Source organism: Choloepus didactylus, chromosome 17, assembly GCF_015220235.1.
Source record: "Choloepus didactylus isolate mChoDid1 chromosome 17, mChoDid1.pri, whole genome shotgun sequence".
Taxonomy (NCBI): domain Eukaryota; kingdom Metazoa; phylum Chordata; class Mammalia; order Pilosa; family Megalonychidae; genus Choloepus; species Choloepus didactylus.
In genome coordinates this window covers 20,819,840-20,840,687 of record NC_051323.1, presented here as the reverse complement: position 1 = coordinate 20,840,687, position 20,848 = coordinate 20,819,840, and the positions used below count along the sequence as shown (strand labels likewise).

Here is a 20,848-nt window from a genome sequence, read left to right as displayed (position 1 = left end):
CTTTCTAGTTAGGGGGAAATCACTCCATCTCAAATTCTTGTAGGTCCTAGAGTCTAATCAAGATCATTATGACAATGCTGAAAACGGTAGAGAGGAAATGCATTGTTAAAGAACACTGTAAACAATGACTTCTTACTCTAATTCTCAAGCTCTGTTTTTCTTTAAAACATGTTTTTAAAATAATACATGCTCATTGTATTGATAAGCAAAAAGGAAAAAAAAAAAAAACCTCACCAGTTGCCCACCTACCCAGCATTAAGAACATTTAATCATATGGTGCCTATAACCTTCCCGAATTCCCCTGTGTATACAGATAGATATATACACACACACATATCCCCCAGTATCCGTTCTTACAGTAAGAGGATCATGTAACATGATGCTCCATCATTTGCTTTTTCTCATTTCTGTGTTAATACAGCCATATTGTCTGGTAGGGTGTTTCCAATGCTTCTGCATTATAAAGGTTACATGAACTTCTTGTGTTCATCTTTTCTATTGATTTCCTTAGACTAACTCCTAGAAATAGAACTGCTAGAACAGAGCATAAACTCATTTTTTTAAGGCTCTTGATTTACTGCCATGCTGCCCTAAGAATTTAAATTCCCACCAGTAGCATGTAACTTCCTGTTTCTCCACATTCATGAGTATTAATATTTTTTAAACTATTGTCAATCTTGTAAGAGAAAACTTGCATTTTATGGTTTACATTTACATTTGATTTTTAATTCTTTGATTTCTGGAGATATGTTTACTGGTCCTTTATATTTATTAATTTGTAATTTTCCAGTTTGAGTACCTTGCCCATTTTTCTATAAGGGTACATATACATATTTTCTTATCTTTTGTAAGAATTTTTATTATATTTGTCATAATGCTTAATTTTCTATGCTGATTTTTGCTGGTCTTAATTTCTGTCCATGGCTTTTTTGTGAGAGTGTGTGTATGTGCAAGTATGGCTGTTTAAAGTACATATATACTTAAAAAAATCATTTACTTCAACTTCCAAATCCATTTTATTATATTCCACTATCATCTAGACTGTGTCCTTTTTATCTTCTTTATTCAAATCTTAACCATTCTTCAAAACCTGTTCCAATATTTACCAACTTCTTTCCTTCTCTAAGTTATCATATCTAGTGAGTACAGTGTTAATAGTAATTAATTGTTCTGCTTCACATGCGTAGTTTTTCTCCTTTCAACTAGGTTCTCAACTCCTGAAAAACAGAATCAAGGTTTATATTACACATTCTGTAATGCGCCACAATATTGGCACTCCATAAATGACTGTGGATCAGTTGTGCTTTAGCCATCACTGGTCTCTATCCCATTTCCCTTCAACCCCCACTCCATCCTTGCCTCCCTCCTGTGGTTTCTTTAAGTTTCCCTTAAGAAATTACTTCCTCACCCATTTCCATCTTGTTAATACTCAAGAAAAAGTCCTTCTGTGCCTCTAAGTATACTAAAACATTTTTTTTCTTAACTCCTTTAAAAGTGGGAAACAATTCACTTAAAGTTCAAAAAGAATTTCACTGAAAGAGATCCATTTAATTCACTGTAGGAGTAAATAGGGTACCTAGCATGAAATATATCTGTATGACATATTTTAGGAAAAAAAAACACAAAAGAATTCAATGTCTATTCCAAATACTGCTCATAATAATAATAATTCCATAAAGCTAGAGAAGGGAGGAAACCAGTTCTTTCTTTTTATCATTTCCATTTACAGCTTAACAAGGACAGAAGCAAGTCTGCTCTAAATGCCGCTGCATGAGTAAGTGGGACACTGCTAAGCATGCAGACTCTCGAAGGTCCTTACCCTAGCTGGGTAGCAGTTTTTACTGTACCACATTTCTAAAGACTTAATTTTGGCAGTTGCTTACAACCAGCACAGTGATTTCATCTCATCAGTACAGAAATCATCTGCAGAGAACCAGAGCTCAGTTTTTAAAAATAACTACCTTTGCCAGAAAAATAAATCCTAGTGCACAGTTGTAAGGAAAAAGGGAAGGCAGAGGAAGAAGGAACAGAATAACCCTTCTAATTCAGGAGCAAGGCAGAGCACAGAGTCAACTGCAGGGTGCGCTCATTTATGAGGAAGGGAATGGAAAATTACCATAAGCTTAACATGAGGATACTACTGTACTTAACACTCTAACACTTTAGAAAAGTTGAAAACACTGAGAAATGGATTGTCACAAATACTAGGAAAGTGTTTCTCTCATGGTAGGTTAAACAGTGTTGATTTGTATTTTACACCTCTCCACCTATGTTTTCCACACAACTGCCAAGACTGGTTTCTCCAAACAGCAGCAACTCAACAACTTAATCTGTATAGAGTTTAACTGTTTATAAAACACTTTCACATACATGACCTGACTTGAGTCACACTTCACACTTTAAAAAACCACCCAGATAGTGCTACAGCAAAACCAAAGAAGGTACCAGATGGAGGGGTTAAGCAACCTTTCTGAGTTGCTGGGTTAGTTTGAGGACAACGCTGGTTTGTGGGCCCACTGGGTGTTAAGTGAAGTGTAGTTAACATGCCCCTTGACTTTGGTAGTTGGGCAGAAATGGGGAAATTTTTCTGGGGCTGGTAACGTATTTGGATGCTTCCAACTTGAGGAAGACACCCGGGTCCGACAGGATTGACACCCTTATCTGCCCTTTCTGCTTCCAGAGTTTCATGTAACAATCTCTTTCTGCTTCAAGCTCTTCTTCAGTTTACCCTCCAACATGCTTGCCCTCTGGAACACCATGTTTCTCTAGTCATCCTGCTTTATCCTTTCACATTCAATATTTCACTTTATCTTCAACCTCACCAAGGCACGTCTAGTGTAAAGGATAAAGAAAATACCCCTAAAGCTTCCAGAGGTAGGCGGAAGCTTGGTTATCTAAGAAGGGTCAAGAATCAGAATGGCTGCCATGTTGTCAGCTACACTACAAAAAGACCCATGTAACAAGGAGTGAATCCTGCTAACAACCATGCAAGTGAGTTTAGAAGTACGATCTCCCCTAATCAAGCCTTCAGATGAGACAGCAGCCCCAGGAGACAGCTTGACTCTAAGTTCACCAGAGGTTCTGAGGCAAAGGCACTCAGCTAAGCTGCTCCTGGATTCTACAAAAACTGTGAGATAGTATATATTTGTTATTTTAAGCTGCTAAGTTTGGGGGTAAATTGTTAGTTATATTAGTGGATAACTAATAGAGGTACTCAACAAACACTAACAACTAGCTGTATTCACATAGACCACCAGTGGCCACAACATTCTTTTATCTGTCAAAAAGACAAATGTGTAGAGTTTGAAGTAGGTCATTGCCTAAGAAGCATCCCCTCAATAATCATATGTCAACAGTAGATAAAGAAATTTATGTCTTTTCTGTGTCAATACTACATTACAAAATCTAAGAACTGGAAACTTACTTTTCCCATCCCCACCATCCCTCTTATATACATGACAAACACACTGAAAATTCTCAAGAAAATGGAAAATAACAGTTGTCATTTTGGCTGAAGATGGGAAAGCACATGGCTCTGTTCATAGTTCAAACAGGGGTGCTAAGGCAAGAATTTGATCTAGGCACTTTTACCATGCACAGTCAACAGCATGTGTGTAATTTATTTGGCTTGGTATGGGGACTTCTGTTTCCAGTCATAAAGAGCTCAGGATTTTAAATGTATCTGGGATTTTTCTAGAACACATGCTTCATCATTTCAAAACTTTGCATACCTACAACTTTTAGAACCAACATGCTCATCATAAAAGCTAGCTGTTCTTTGAACTTAAATAAGGTTTTTCAGAAGCTATAAACTGGGACTATGCCTATGATAACAGTTCAACAGTGAAGAATACTTGGGGCTTTCAACTGAATTACCTGGAAAAAGTCTACTGAGCAGATGACATAAAAACTAGTCCTCAGTATTTTTTTCTGCAGTTCTCTTAATTTCACTCAGTCTGGTTAATAGCATTTTTTAAACTAAATATTGTGGGTAACAGTTTTAAAATTGATTTCACTTCAAATATGCTGCCACTAGATTCAGGTTTTCCCTTTTCTCAGTTTATCTTAGTACCTCAGGTCATTAGATCCACTCATTCATTAATATCTGTGTCTATTTATGCTAGGCACTGAGCTTGACTGGTATTTTGACAGGGTACACAGTCCTTGTCCTGGTGGTACTTAAATTCTCTCAGGAGAGAGAAAAACAAATAATAAATAATAGTTATGATTCATGCTACAAAAGGTGAAATAAAGGGGTATCAGAAAACAACAGGGGACCCAATCTAGTCCAAGAGTGGGAGACAGGTAGGAAAGATTTCCCTTAGCAAGCAACATTTTCATTAATACCTGAAGGATGACCGTAAGTTAGCTACCAATAGGGAGGAAAGGGAAAAGCACCTACAGACTCAAGAGGCAGGAATGAGCTTTCAGGAACTAAAAAAAGGCAGATACACATATAACGGGAGGGTAAAAGAAGAGCCAGTGGGAGAGTGATAAGGAAGGGAGACGAAGTAAGTAGGAGGAGCCAGATCATGAAGGATCAAGAGCTCACATGAAGGACTTTGGATTCATCCTAAAATCAATGGAAGTCATTAAAAAAGGCTCTAAGAGGCACAGTGACATGATTCCATTTATAATTTGAGATCACTCAGGCTGCCACATGGAAAATGGATTGAAGAGACCAAGAGTGGATAATGAAGACCAGATAATGAGAAATCAGAGCAGCGGATGCTCTGATCCAGATGAAAAAATGATGTGTGCTTGGAAAAGATAATAGCAATAAGATGAACAGAAGTGGGCAGATTCCAAAGCTATTTTAGGAGGTAATATCAAAGGATTTTTGTGATGAACTGAGTGTGGTGAGAGGGTGAGAGGAATAAAGAAAACTGGCACAGGCAACTGGGTAGATGGTAACACCATTCACTAAGCTGAGGAACTCTCTAGGAAGGGCAGATTTTTCTTGGGTAGTGATGGGGGATGGGATAAGAAAGAGAATGAGTTCTATTTTGGAAATGTCAAATTTCAATGCCTTTCAAACACTCACCTAGTGATGTTAAGTAGGTTGGCTACATGATTGAAGAACAGGAGAGATCTGGCTAAATACAGAAATTTGGAGTAGTCGTTTATATAAATGTAACTGAAGTCATGGAACTAGAAGCAATTTCCAAGGGAGAAAGGGCAAAATGAGATGAGAATATGGTCCAAGAGCCAGGCCTGATGTGTGTGAACATGTTTAAAAGTTGGGTAGAGGAAGAGGATGATGTAGAAGAGAAGACTGAGAAGGAGAACACAGAGAGTTAAGGAAACCAGAAAAGTGATGCATCACAGAAATCAAGGGAAGACAGAATCCCAGTGTTGTGTGTTGAATGGCAGCCCTCCCAAAAGATATGCCCGCGCCCTAATCACCAGAACCTGTTAACGTTACCTGATTTGGAAAAAGTGTCTTTGCAGATGTAATCAATTTAAGGACTTTGAGATGAGGAGATCATCCTGGATTATCTGGGTGGGCACCAAAACCAAAGACAAGTGTCCTTATAAGGGAAAGGCAGATAAGATTTGAGCCAGACAGAAGAGGAAACCATGTGACGGTGGAAGCAGGGGCTGGAGTGATGTGACCACAAGCCAAGGAATGCCAGCATGCCAGCAGCCACCAGCAGCTAGAAGAAGCAAGGAACTGATTTGCCCATAGAGCCTCCAGAGGGAGTATTACAGCAGCCCCAGGAAATTAAGACACCTGGTAAGATGGGAATGTCGAGACTGCGGAAAGGTCAAGTAAGAGGCAGTCTGAGGAGTGTCCACAGAATTTAAGATCACAGAGGTCTTTCATGACCCCAGTGAGAACAGTGTCCATGGAGACAAATGGTGAAAGCCAAATGGTGGTAGAATGAATTATAGGTGATGGCAAGTATTAGATAACTCTTGCAAGGAGACCAGCTGCCAAGGGAAGGGACAGGAAAGAACAGAAATTGGAGGTTGAGGAGGTCCATGCAAACTGTTTATTTTTAAGGACTGGAGAGTCTAGGGCATGTTTAAATGTTCCTAGAAAGGGTCCAATAGAGAGGGAGAGGCTACAAATAAAAGAGAAGAGGAAATAATTGATAGCATCAAATCCTGGAAGGCAGAAGAGATATTTATTTTATTTTTTTTAGTAGTTAATACATTCTCATGATTCAAAATACACATGCTGGAGATTCTTAATTAGTAATAGATGGTTACACAGTGAGCATGAAATCAGAGAAGAGGGAAAAAGAGCATAGGGAGAGAGATTTCATTCATTATAAAACACATGAAACATTTTTAATCCATGACAGGAAACTTCACTTCCCAGACGGCAAGAATGTTTATGTTCCCCATTAAGTCCCCTACTGTAACAGCCACTGGATAAACCTACCAAATTCTAATTTACTTTGTTTCCTTTTCTAGTTTTTTTGCTGAAATATATATTATATAAGCAATGCAAGAAACAATTTTATAAAGCCTTTTAAATTAACGAGGAACATATTTTAGTATTCCATGTTATACTTTGCACTAAAATAATTTGTTTTCTTGTTTTATAAGGTCTTCTTTTACTAGGTAAATAAACCCATCAGATTTTCTCCATCATTTGGTGGGGGTAGAGGGGGAAAACAGGCAGAGGGAATAGATCAGCTTTTTTTGGGGGGGGTAGGCTGAGAAGGATAGGTAGGATATGTATCTCTCATTAGAATCATCTTTTTCCCCGTATTTTCATTTCGTTTGTTCACAGAGGCTGAACTGACTAACAGAAAATAAGGAAGCAGTCACTCTGCTAAGTTTTCCTATATCAACTTCAATGCACAAATGCTCCACTAGTTATCTTCCATTTGATCCAAGAAATGAGCTTGCAAATAAAACGTCAGTGACTTAAGAACACAGAAAACTGAACTTAATCTGTGATTAGGTGACAAAAAGCTTTCAAAAACTCTTACTAGCTGACAAGAAAGTCAGAAAAAGGAGGAAAATCATTTACAAGATTCCTTAATAGTAAAATATGCTAAAAATAAAATTGAATTATAAATAGAAGCATCTTCTAAATTAAACTCCACTGCCAGATTAGAAGGACAATATAAATAGAACAAATCTCTCTTCTACTATTGTTTAAAATGTGTCCTATCCCAACGTACAAATTTGCCCACTGATGAAATGAAATCTAAAAATCTGGATACAGACCCATGGGGAATACTGTGGAACTTAATTATGGAGACGGCACGGTTCCTGGAACAGAGCCAAGAAACAAAACAGACACATACTCAAATAGGATTAAGAATGCATTTAGTAAGTGGTGAGAAAGCATATTCTAATTCAGTGGTTTTCAATCTTTGGAGTACATCAGAATCACCAGGGAGCTTCTTCTCAACTGCACCTTTCAGACATTCTGATTTGGTGGGTCTGAGCAAAGGCCCAACATCTGTATTTTTGCTTAAGTGCTACAGGTAATTCTGATGTATAGCAAAGAGACTAAGACCAATTCCTCCAAACAATAGCAAAGTACCTGTGGAGGACTCTAAATCCTAATTACACTAATCCTACATGAGCAACTCCCAGACTGGTGTCCTACCAAACAAGAGAATCATTTAAACTGGAAGAAATGCATACCATGATTCCCAACAAAAATCACCAAAAAAAGACCACAGGCTCATTTTATTTAATATGTTTCTGGAAAAAAAAGAGGATCTTTCGCCATAGCAAAGAGGGAAGAGAAGAGCCAAGAGGCCTAAAAACATGCAATGAGGTAGAGAAAACTTAATTCATTAGAAGTCTTTTCAGGAAGGGTACCATTTTGGGTGGGAATACTCCTTGAAAATTAATTTGGGGTACAAGGTGAGTCTTTGAGGGACCAGTGTAGGGCATAACTGTTTCGTGGAAGAAAAGGGAACATTCCCTTGCTAATGGAGCATGGTGTTGGAACAGAGAGAAGAAAAACTTAATTGTGGTACATTTCACATAGTGAAAGGCCTCACAATATATAATATGGCCTCCCTGCCAAGACCTTCACTTTTTAGTAAAGCCCATATAAAGCTTAGGAGGCTCTGGGTTTCTGGCATGCAGACCAGAAAAGAAGCAGGATTTTATGTCTGAGTTGCAAGGATGGAACTGGAGTAGGTTATGAATTGGGAAAGTCGTTTGAGGCAAGTGTCCCCAGACCTAGAGTTTACACACAGGAAGCAATCTACCCAAATATATGAGGAAGAGACTAAAATAAAATAAACATTTTTCGAACCACTTCACTAATAGTCTCTCTTTTTATCTTCGCAACAATACCATGAGGTAGGTTCTGTTATTATCCTGGTTTTTCAGATGACTTCCCAGCTGTTCAGACATTAAATACCTTGCCAAGAGTAAAACCCAGCAAATGTCAGAACTGGGGCTTAAGCATATGTCTTTTGGACTCCAAAGTCCTGCTCCGAGCCAACCTACAGTCTCATACTTCCCACTTGATTCCAGAAAGGCTGTCATGTAAAACTCTGATTTTTCTAAAATACTGCAAATGGGGGTAGGGAACCAGGCTGAAGGAAAATGGTATTCAACAAAAGGACCGAGTTCTTTGGACGGAAAAGACAAACAAGGTCACACCACATGCTAGTGTGTTTAAATAAAAATAAATTTGACTCCTTACCACAAACACATAAAGCTCGGTTTACCTTGAAGCTTGCTGGCACTCTTAGGATGAGAAAGCAGACACCCAGATAGATATCTGCAATCCCTTATCCACAATTCTAAAATCCAAAAATCTCTAAAAAGTAAATGTGGTGTCAAAACATGGCCTGAATGGATAGAAAACTATGTATAGCCTTTACTAGTGTAAATACTCTTGTTTTGCTCAGAAATATTAACGTGTGACAAAGGTTGCTGTTCTCGACCCTTGAGGAGCATTACATAACATACAGAAAAAGCATCTTTCTAAAATCTGAAAAATTCTGAAATTTTAAAAATTTCTAAAATTCTGAAACTCATCTGGACCCAACAGTTTTAGATAAGGAATTATGGACCTGTACTCCAATGTACACCTATTATATATTATAGATTATATTTAAAAGGAATATCTTATCTGCATTACACAAATACTAGGGATGAATAATTAGTGGCTGATAAGAGCTCTGGGATGTTTTATGTTATGATAATTGTTTAAAATTGAGAGTGAAGGTGATTGTACAACTAAGTGAAGATAATGTGAGAAACTGATTGTTTATCTCAGGACAGAATATATGTTACGTGAAATTAGGAACCCCCTACTTAATAAATCAGGCCCTCCATCTTGAGGCTTGCTCTTGTAAAACTGAGGGCTGTAAATGGGAGGCTAAGCCTTCCTATAATTATGCCTAGGAGGCACCTCCAGAGAACCTCTTTTGTTGCTCAGATGTGGCCTTTCTCTCTCTAAGCCCAACTCAGCAAATAAATTCATTAACCTCCTCCCCACATGGGACATGACTCCCTGGCGATGTGGGACACGACTCCAGGACACGACTCCCAGGAGTGAGCCTGAGTCTGGCTCTGGCAGCAAGGGACTGAAAATGCCTACTTGACCAAAAGAGGGAAAAAGAATAACAAGCTGAGGTCACAGTGGCTGAGAGATCCCAAATAGAGTCGAGAGGCTATCCTGGAGGTTTCTCTTATGCAAGGTAGACATCTCAAATGGCCACAGTATGCCATGCCCTTACCAAAAGTAGTCCCAAAATATCTAGGTTCCTCTGTGAGATTCTATAGAAGATTCATTCACTAAGTTTTATCTCAGAAACTTAAATCCACCAGAGTGTTCCTATGCCAGACAAGTCTTAAAACCCAGAGGCAAGAGCCTCTTTAAGAACAACAATCAGATGCAGTCCCCTTCCCCATACTGTTGACACCTCCTTTCAATATGAACAAGTTAGGGTGCTCACTGCCTAGACACCACTGAAGATCAAGAAAGTGATTAAACAAGAGGAAGGGGTAGCAAAAGACAAGAAAGAATTTAACAAAGGATTACGAATACTGAAACTTTATATAAATACAAATATAAATATAAATATATATATATAATTTTTAGATGCTAGGGTATTAGAATAGCTAGAAGGAAATAACTGAAGTGGAACTGTAACCTATAACATTTTTTGAAATTTTCTCTATAGCTATTCATTGAATTGTGCTTTGAAAGTTAACACCTTTTTGTATATATCCTACATTTCACAATAAGGAAAGAAATGAAACTGTGAAACTGTAATCTATAACATTTTTTTAAATTACCGATATAACTGCTTATTGAGCTGTACTTTGAAAATTAACACCTTTCTGTATGTATGTTTTGTTTTACAATAATGGAAATAACTGAAATTGTGGAACTGTAACCCATAACATTCTTTGAAATTTGCTCTCCAGCTATTTGTTAAATCATACTTTGAAAGTTACCACTGTTAGGTATATATGTTAAAGTTCATAATAAAAAAATGCATAAAAAATAATTTCCAACGATTAGATCATAGTTACTCAGTCTTCAGCAGGACAACACAGGATTACTTTTTTTAAACCAAGTAATGATGGTAAAATATCCTTTTCAACCTAATTTTATAGAAGGACATCTTAACACCAAAAAAATGCAGCAAGGTCCAAATTTCAATGCAAAGGACACAGCTGTTTAAATTGAGTAAGTTTAACTTTATCAAATACACTTTGTCCACTAATGCAAGGTGTTAATAATAGGGTGGTATACGGGAACTCTATATTTATGCATGATTTTTCTATAAACCTACAACTTCTCTAACAAAAAAAAGAACATTAAAAAAAAAAACATGTGGTCCTTATTTTTCTTGTATCACCAGAGTGTAAGGCTGTTAAGGATTCACCTAGGACCAGCACGGTTTGGTCTGAGGCACAAAGCCCAGGAAGCTGCCTAAGTTGTTAAAAATACAGACCCCAAGGCTTCAACCTAGGAGATAATGATTCAGAAGGTATGGAGGTGAGGCCCCCAAATCTATCTCTCTCTATATATATATTTTAAAGCTCTTGGGTTGTTTTTGATGTAGCCAGGGTTAGGAACCACTGGTCTAGTCTGTAGGATATAGTTCTACCATACTTTTCCTTAATCCCTTCTTCCCTGAGCAGCTGGGGGACCAAAACAGCAATGCTTCCAATAGGGAACCTGCCCCACCCACTGTTTGTGTTACCAGTTATTCCTCCAACAGTCTATACTGGACCAGCTGGTCAACTCAAAAGCTGAGCCTATTAGCAGTGGAACAATGGAAATTAGAGAGTTGACAGGCAAGAAAAACCTGCTGCAGCAAAACTCCTCTACAACAAGGTGTGGTCTCCGGAGTTTCTTTCTCTTTAATCCAAAGACTTCTATATATGACACCTAAATTCAACACAGGTATCTTTGTCTTTTACCAAAATAATAACAATGATTTAAATATATACGTGTACGTGTGTATTCTTAAATATTCCTTTACAGCTGCCTCCAGTATCCAGCTTCTATGTCACATTTATGAATTTTACCTTTATTTTTCATCTTCAGAGGGATGACAAGAGTTACTAGTTATTAACTCAATGTAATGACCAATCACTAAGAAAATGGAAATTCACAGCACATTTGATGTTTTATGAAGCAGATTATATTTCCAATACTCCAGTAAGATAAAAGAATTCCAATGAGAAAGTTTGTTTTGGAAAAAGTTTCTCTTATTCCCTTAATTACTGTTTAAAAAAAAATTCAGAATAAACATGCCTAATACCATAAGAAACACATAAAACACTGAATTTAGTAAGCACTCAAAGTCCTTCACCAGTTAAAAAAATTACTGAGTCCTTCTTAGGCAAGGCTAAATGCTACATGGGGGAGACATGAAAAAACTCTATGTTATGGAGTTTATCACTAAGTCCCATTTGATTAGAATCTCCTGGTCTGTAAGTCCTGCAAATGAAAAGGAATTTCTCTCACTTGACACCTGTTCTAAAATTTCACAAAGTAGAAGATTCCCTCCTTGCAAGGACTTCACTCACGAAACAAGAATTGTGTTATAGTCCTCTGTATTGCTCTCACGTGAACTCAATGCTATGCTGGTAATGGAGGGTAGAATCTTTCATGATTTGCTTCATAGCCTCTGCACTTCTTACACTCCTGGACTAAATTAAGTTCTCCTCTAGGACCAGATTTCTAGAATCTACTGTTAGTATGCAGCAGTGATTCTCAAAATATAGCCCCCCAAACAGCAACACATGGAAAACTGATAGAAATACAAATTCTCAGGCTCCATGCCAAACCTGCTGAATCAGAAACTCAGGGCGGGGCTCAGCAATTTGTGTTGTAACAAGCCCTCCAGGTATTCTGCAGCAGGCTCAAGTTTAAGAACTACAAACATAACAGCTAGTAGAAAACTGTGTTTCCTTCTGTCGGTCCAAACCAGGGATAGTGTGAAATAAAGACATCCACTTAAAGGACAATCTCCTCACAGTTCCCACCTCAAGTGAATATGTTTTATTTGAAGAACTAAATAACAAGAAAACAAGCCACAATCAGAGATTGAGTCTGAAAAGCATACTTACAGGGAGAGGGGTAGTTCCCATCCAGCCTGATCTACAACATCTTTTACATCCTCTTACATATAAAGTTCAGAAAAAGGATCTTCATAAAGGTGTGTCTCAGACATACTAGGAGTTCAGTAATAAAATATCAACTGGGTCTGAAAATACCAGACTTATCCTAGAGAAGAGAAGTGGAATAATTTGCTATATTTTAGAACGGAATTCAGTGGGGAGTTTAAAGTTCAGGATTTTTTTCACCTTTATACTTCCAAGGTGTCTAGCCAGGCAAAATTTTACTGCACTACTTCCTGATTTCAGCAGGAATAAAGCAGAGCCCTGATAGACACTGTGCCGGTCTGAATGTATTGTGTCCCCCAAATGCCATTGTCTTTGTAATCTTGTGGGGCAGGCGTTTTGGTGATGGTTGGATTTGCTTGGACTGTGCCCCACCCAGCTGTGGGCAATGATTCTGATGAGCTGTTCCCATGGAGGCGTGGCCCCACCCATTCGGGGGTGGGCCTTGATCAGTGGGGCTATATAAATGAGCTGACTCGGGGCGGGGAGGTGGGGGGAGGAAACTGAGTGCACCGGGCGGGGAGGTGGGGGGAGGAAACTGAGTGCAGTTGGGAGTGATGTTTTGAAGAGGAGCAAGCTTGCTGGAGAGGAACTTCCTGGGAGAAAGCCGTTTTGAGGCCAGAGTTTTGGAGCAGACGCCAGCTGCCTTCCTAGCTAGCAGAGGTTTAGCAGACGCCATTGGCCATCCTCCGGTGAAGGTACCCGATTGCTGAGGTGTTACCTTGGACGTTTTGTGGCCTTAAGACTGTAACTGTGTAGCGAAATAAACCTCTGTTTTATAAAAGCCTATCCATCTCTGGTGTTTTGCATTCTGCAGCATTAGCAAACTAGAACAGACACATACTGTATATCTGTAAGGCTGCTGAACTAAGCAGTTTTATCTGTTTAAAATCAGAATAAAGTTCCTATAAACCCTCAGACAGTGAGTGTAATACCTCAGCACCTGCACCACAGCCTCAGTAGTAAAAAGAACGCCACTGCCAACTAAAAGCAAGATCTCACTAGATAATTACATTCTGTTCTGCTCCTGCTTACACTAAATCATTATGTTAAACTTTACTTCCCCTGAGATTACTACATTTAAGAAAAGACCATATAGCCCACAAGGCATCTGCTTTCTTGCACCTGTTTGAGCACAAAGAAAGGGAGTCTTCCAATTATTTTATACAGGTAGTTCAACACATTAAACCAAACAAAAATAGCACAAAAGAAAACCACAGACCAATTTCTATGATATAAACACTTACTTCCAAATAAAACATGAGTAAATAAAATCAAGCAATTTCTTTACAACTATAACGAACAAAAACACTTTGATCAAGTTATGTTCAGTACCAAAATCCAAAGGTGTTTTAAAATGAAGGAATATAAAAAATATATATTTTATCATATTAACAAGCAAAGGGGAAAAAACTACATAATTATCTCAACATTTGCCAGAAATGTGTTTAAGTTCAATTTCATTGAGATTATTCACATACCATACAGTCATCCAAAGTGTACAATCAATTGCTCATAACACCACCACACAGCTATGCATTCATCACAATTAATTTTTTTTCAATTTTTAGAACATTTTCATTACTCCAGAAAAGAAATAAAAATGAAAAAGAAAACTCAAATCCTCCCATATCCCTAACCCCCCACCTCCATTATTGACTCACAATATTGGTATAGTATATTTGTTATTGTTGATGGAAGAATGTTAAAATACTACTAACTGTAATACATAGTTTGCAATAGGTATATTTTTCCCTATATACCCCTCTATTATTTTTTTTTAATTCAGTTTTATTGAAATATATTCACAAACCATACAGTCATCCATGGTATACAATCAACTGCTCACAGTATGATCATATAGTTATGTGTTCATCACCACAATCTATTTCTGAACATTTTCCTTACATCAGAAAGAATCAGAATAAGAATAAAAAATAAAAGTGAAAAGAGAATACCCAAACCATCCCCCCATCCCACCCTATTTGTCATTTAGTTTTTACTCCCATTTTTCTACTGATTTTTTTTCAATTTTTTAACTTTGTTTATCAAAAAATTAAAAACAAACAGGCAAACAACAACCAAAAAAACCCCACAACATTTCAAACAAAGCAATGGATTAAGGAAAACAAAAAACCTAAAATAACTACTTTGCTTCCAATATGTTCCTACCATACCCCAAGAAAATTAATAAACCATGTCCAAACAGAGGAGTAAGAAAAACAAATAATCTAAAATAACTACATTGCTTCCAACATGTTCCTACCATACCCCAAGAAAATTAACAACCCCTAAGAAAACAAAGGAATAAGAGAAAAAAAAAACCTAAAATAACTCTATTGCTTCCAACATGATCTTACTATATCCAAGAAAGTTTACAAACCATAATCATTCCTGAGCATTCCCATAACATTGAGATTACCCTCCATAGTTTATCTGTTCTTATTAGATTATCATTCCACCTCCACTAATTGGTATCTCTAGGTCCCCTACATTCTACAGTATAAAACACTGTACATTTTTCACAGAATTCACATTAGTGGTGACATACAATATCTCTCTTTTTGTGCCTGGCTTATTTTGCTCAGCATTACGTCTTTTTTTTTTTTTTTTTTTTAATCTTCATTTTATTGAGATATATTCATATACCACGCAGTCATACAAAACAAATCATACTTTCGAATGTTCACAGTACCATTACATAGTTGTACATTCATCACCCAAATCAACCCCTGACACCTTCATTAGCACACACACAAGAATAACAAGAATAATAATTAGAGTGAAAAAGAGCAATTGAAGTAAAAAAGAACACTGGGTACCTTTGTCTGTTTGTTTCCTTCCCCTATTTTTCTACTCATCCATCCATAAACTAGACAAAGTGAAGTGTGGTCCTTATGGCTTTCCCAATCCCCTTGTCACCCCTCATAAGCTACATTTTTATACATCTGTCTTCGAGATTCATGGGTTCTGGGTTGTAGTTTGATAGTTTCAGGTATCCACCGCCAGCTACCCCAATTCTTTAGAACCTAAAAAGGGTTGTCTAAAGTGTGCGTAAGAGTGCCCACCAGAGTGACCTCTCGGCTCCTTTTGGATTCTCTCTGCCACTGAAGCTTATTTCATTTCCTTTCACATCCCCCTTTTGGTCAAGAAGATGTTCTCCGTCCCACGATGCCAGGTCTACATTCCTCCCTGGGAGTCATATTCCACGTTGCCAGGGAGATTCACTCCCCTGGGTGTCTGATCCCACGTAGGGGGGAGGGCAGTGATTTCACCTTTCAAGTTGGCTTAGCTAGAGAGACAGGGCCACATCTGAGCAACAAAGAGGCATTCGGGAGGAGGCTCTTAGGCACAACCATAGGGAGGCCTAGCCTCTCCTTTGCAGCAACCGTCTTCCCAAGGGTAAAACCTGTGGTAGAGGGCTCAACCCATCAAACCACCAGTCCCCTATGTCTGTGGTCATGTTAGCAACCATGGAGGTGGGGTAGGCGAATACCCCTGCATTCTCCACAGGCTCCTCAAGGGGGCACTGCATCTTTTTTTTTTCCTTATTTTTTTTTTTTTAACTTTCCCTTCTTTTTTAAATCAACTGTATGAAAAAAAAGTTAAAAAGAAAACAAACATACAATAAAAGAACATTTTAAAGAGACCATAACAAGGGAGTAAGAAAAAGACAACTAACCTAAGATAACTGCTTAACTTCCAATATGTTCCTACTTTACCCCAAGAAAGTTACCTAATATAGCAACATTTCTGTGAACTTGTTCCTACTATATCCATCAGAAATTAACAGACCATAGTCATTCCTGGGCATCCCCAGAACGTTAAATAGCTTATCTGTTCTTCTTGGATTATTGTTCCCCCTTCCTTAATTGCTCTCTACTGCTAGTTCTCCTACATTCTACATTATAAACCATTTGTTTTACATTTTTCAAAGTTCACATTAGTGGTAGCATATAATATTTCTGTTTTTGTGCCTGGCTTATTTCGCTCAGTATTATGTCTTCAAGGTTCATCCATGTTGTCATATGTTTCACCAGATCGTTCCTTCTTACTGCCACGTAGTATTCCATCGTGTGTATATACCACATTTTATTTAACCACTCATCTGTTGAAGGACATTTGGGTTGTTTCCATCTCTTGGCAATTGTGAATAATGCTGCTATGAACATTGGCGTGCAGATATCTGTTCGTGTCACTGCTTTCCGATCTTCCGGGTATATACTGAGAAGTGCAATCGCTGGATCGAATGGTAGCTCTATATCTAGTTTTCTAAGGAACTGCCAGACTGACTTCCAGAGTGGCTGAACCATTATACAGTCCCACCAACAATGAATAAGAGTTCCAATTTCTCCACATCCCCTCCAGCATTTGTAGTTTCCCGTTTGTTTAATGGCAGCCATTCTAACCGGTGTTAGATTGTATCCCATTGTGGTTTTAATTAGCATCTCTCTAATAGCTAGTGAAGCTGAACATTTTTTCATGTGTTTCTTGGCCATTTGTATTTCCTCTTCAGAGAACTGTCTTTTCATATCTTTTGCCCATTTTATAATTGGGCCGTCTCTACTATTGTCATTGAGTTGTAGGATTTCTTTATATATGCAAGATATCAGTCTTTTGTCAGATACATGGTTTCCAAAAATTTTTTCCCATTGAGTTGGCTGCCTCTTTACCTTTTTGAGAAATTCCTTTGAGGTGCAGAAACTTCTAACCTTGAGGAGTTTCCATTTATCTATTTTCTCTTTTGTTGCTTGTGCTTTGGGTGTAAAGTCTAGGAAGTGGCCGCCTAATACAAGGTCTTGAAGATGTTTTCCTACATTATCTTCTAGGAGTTTTATGGTACTTTCTTTTATATTGAGATCTTTGGTCCATTTTGAGTTAATTTTTGTGTAGGGGGTGAGGTAGGGGTCCTCTTTCATTCTTTTGGATATGGATATCCAACTCTCCCAGCCCAATTTGTTGAAAAGACCATTATGGCTCAGTTCAGTGACTTTGGGGGCCTTATCAAAGATCAGTCGGCCATAGATCTGAGGGTCTCTCTCTGAATTCTCAATTTGATTCCATTGATCTATATGTCTATCTTTGTGCCAGTACCATGCTGTTTTGGCAACTGTGGCTTTATAATAAGCTTCAAAGTCAGGGAGTGTAAGTCCTCCCACTTCGTTTTTCTTTTTTAGAGTGTCTTTAGCAATTCGAGGCATCTTCCTTTCCAAATAAATTTGATAACTAGCTTTTCCAAATCTGCAAAGTAGGTTGTTGGAATTTTGATTGGGATTGCATTGAATCTGTAGATGAGTTTGGGTAGAATTGACATCTTAATGACATTTAGCCTTCCTATCCATGAACATGGAATATTTTTCCATCTTTTAAGGTCCCCTTCTATTTCTTTTAGTAGAGTTATGTAGTTTTCTTTGTATAGGTCTTTTACATCTTTGGTTAAGTTTATTCCTAGGTACTTGATTTTTTTAGTTGCTATTGAAAATGGTATCTTTTTCTTGAGTGTCTCTTCAGTTTGTTCATTTCTAGCATATAGAAACATTACTGACTTATGTGCATTAATCTTGTATCCCGCTACTTTGCTAAATTTGTTTATTAGCTCTAGTAGGTGTATCGTTCGATTTCTCAGGGTTTTCTAGATATAAGATCATATCATCTGCAAACAATGACAGTTTTACTTCTTCTTTTCCAATTTGGATGCCTTTTATTTCTTTGTCTTGCCGGATTGCCCTGGCTAGCACTTCCAGCACAATGTTGAATAACAGTGGTGACAGCGGGCATCCTTGTCTTGTTCCTGATCTTAGAGGGAAGGCTTTCAGTCTCTCACCATTGAGTGCTATGCTGGCTGTGGGTTTTTCATATATGCTCTTTATCATGTTGAGGAAGTTTCCTTCAATTCCTACCTTTTGAAGTGTTTTTATCAAGAAGGGATGTTGGATTTTGTCAAATGCTTTTTCAGCATCTATTGAGATGATCAATTGATTTTTCCCTTTCGAGTTGTTAATGTGTTGTAATACATTGATTGATTTTCTTATGTTGAACCATCCTTGCATGCCTGGAATGAACCCCACTTGGTCATGGTGTATGATTTTTTTAATGTGTCTTTGGATTCGATTTGCAAGTATTTTGTTGAGGATTTTTGCATCTATATTCATTAGGGAGATTGGCCGGTAGTTTTCCTTTTTTGTAGCATCTTTGCCTGGTTTTGGTATTAGATTGATGTTAGCTTCATAAAATGAGTTAGGTAGTGTTCCATTTTTTTCAATGTTTTGAAAGAGTTTGAGTAAGATTGGTGTCAGTTCTTTCTGGAAAGTTTGGCAGAATTCCCCTGTGAAGCCATCTGGCCCTGGGCATTTATTTGTGGGAAGATTTTTGATGACTGATTGGATCTCTTTGCTTGTGATGAGTTGGTTGAGGTCTTCTATTTCTTCTCTGGTCAGTCTAGGTTGTTCATATGTTTCCAGGAAATTGTCCATTTCCTCTACATTCTCCAGTTTGTTGCCATACAGTTGTTCATAGTATCCTCTTATAATTTTTTTAATTTCTTCAGGATCTGCAGTTATGTCACCTTTTTCATTCATTATTTTGTTTATATGGGTCTTCTCTCTTTTTGATTTTGTCAGTCTAGCTAGGGGCTTGTCAATCTTGTTGATCTTCTCAAAGAACCAACTTTTGGTGATATTTATCCTCTCTATTGTTTTTTGTTCTCTATGTCATTTATTTCTGCTTTAATCCTTGTTATTTCTTTTCTTGTACTTGGTTTAGGATTGGTTTGCTGTTCATTTTCTAGCTTCTTCAGTTGATCCATTAGTTCTTTGATTTTGGCTCTTTCTTCCTTTTTAATATATGCGTTTAGTGCTATAAATTTCCCCCTTAGCACTGCTTTTGCTGCATCCCATAGGTTTTGGTATGTTGTGTTCTCATTTTCATTCGTCTCTATATATTTAGCAATTTCTCTTGCTATTTCTTCTTTAACCCACTTGATTGTTTAGGAGTGTGTTGTTTAACCTCCAGGTATTTGTGAATTTTCTAAGTCTCTGATGGTTATTGACTTCTAATTGTATTCCATTGTGGTCAGAGAATGTGCTTTGAATAATTTCAATCTTTTTAAATTTATTGAGGCTTGTTTTATGTCCCAGCATATGATCTATTCTGGAGAAAGTTCCATGAGCACTAGAAAAGTATGTATATCCTGGTGATTTGGGATGTAATGTCCTGTATATGTCTGTTAAATCTAATTCATTTATCAGATTGTTTAGGTTTTCAATTTCCTTATTGGTCTTCTGTCTGGTTGATCTATCTATAGGAGAGAGTGATGTGTTGAAGTCTCCCACAATTATTGTGGAAACATCAATTGCTTCCTTTAGTTTTGCCAGTGTTTCTCTCATGTATTTTGTGGCACCTTGGTTGGGTGCATAGACATTTACGATTGTTATTTCTTCTTGCTGAATTGCCCCTTTTATTAGTACGTAGTGGCCTTCTTTGTCTCTCAAAACATCCCTGCATTTGAAGTCTATTTTATCTGAGATTAATATTGCTACACCTGCTTTCTTTTGGCTGTAGCTTGCATGAAATATTTTTTTCCATCCTTTCACTTTCAGTTTCTTTGTGTCCCTGTGTCTAAGATGAGTCTCTTGTATGCAACATATTGATGGTTCATTTTTTTTGATGCATTCTGCGAATCTATATCTTTTAATTGGGGAGTTTAATCCATTTACATTCAACGTTATAACCGTGAAGGCATTTCTTGAATCAGCCATCTTATCCTTTGGTTTATGTTTGTCATATTTTTCCCCTCTGTCTATTAATATCCTTTATTGTACCCATACCGAATCTCTTTAGTACTGAACCTTTCTGCAAGTCTCTCTGTCCTTTCTTTGTTTCTCTGTCTGTAGGGCTCCCTTGAGGATCTCCAGTAGGGCAGGTCTCTTGTTAGCAAATTCTCTCAGCATTTGTTTGTCTGTGAAAAATTTAAGCTCTCCCTCAAATTTGAAGGAGAGCTTTGCTGGATAAAGTATTCTTGGCTGGAAATTTTTCTCACTCAGAATTTTAAATATATCGTGCCACTGCCTTCTGGCCTCCATGGTGGCTGCTGAGTAGTCACTACTTAGTCTTATGCTGTTTCCTTTGTATGTGGTGAATTGCTTTTCTCTTGCTGCTTTCAGAACTTGCTCCTTCTCTTCTGTGTTTGATAGTGTGATCAGTATATGTCTTGGAGTGGGTTTATTTGGGTTTATTCTATTTGGAGTTCGCTGAGCATTTATGA

The 20,848-nt window shown here is 37.6% G+C and overlaps 1 protein-coding gene across 1 annotated transcript in view; it reads right to left on the bottom strand.

Annotated features, from left to right (window-relative positions):
• Nucleotides 1-20,848, bottom strand: part of PAIP2B (poly(A) binding protein interacting protein 2B) — a 61,461-nt gene that overhangs the window by 29,009 nt on the left and 11,604 nt on the right. The window lies entirely within an intron of this gene.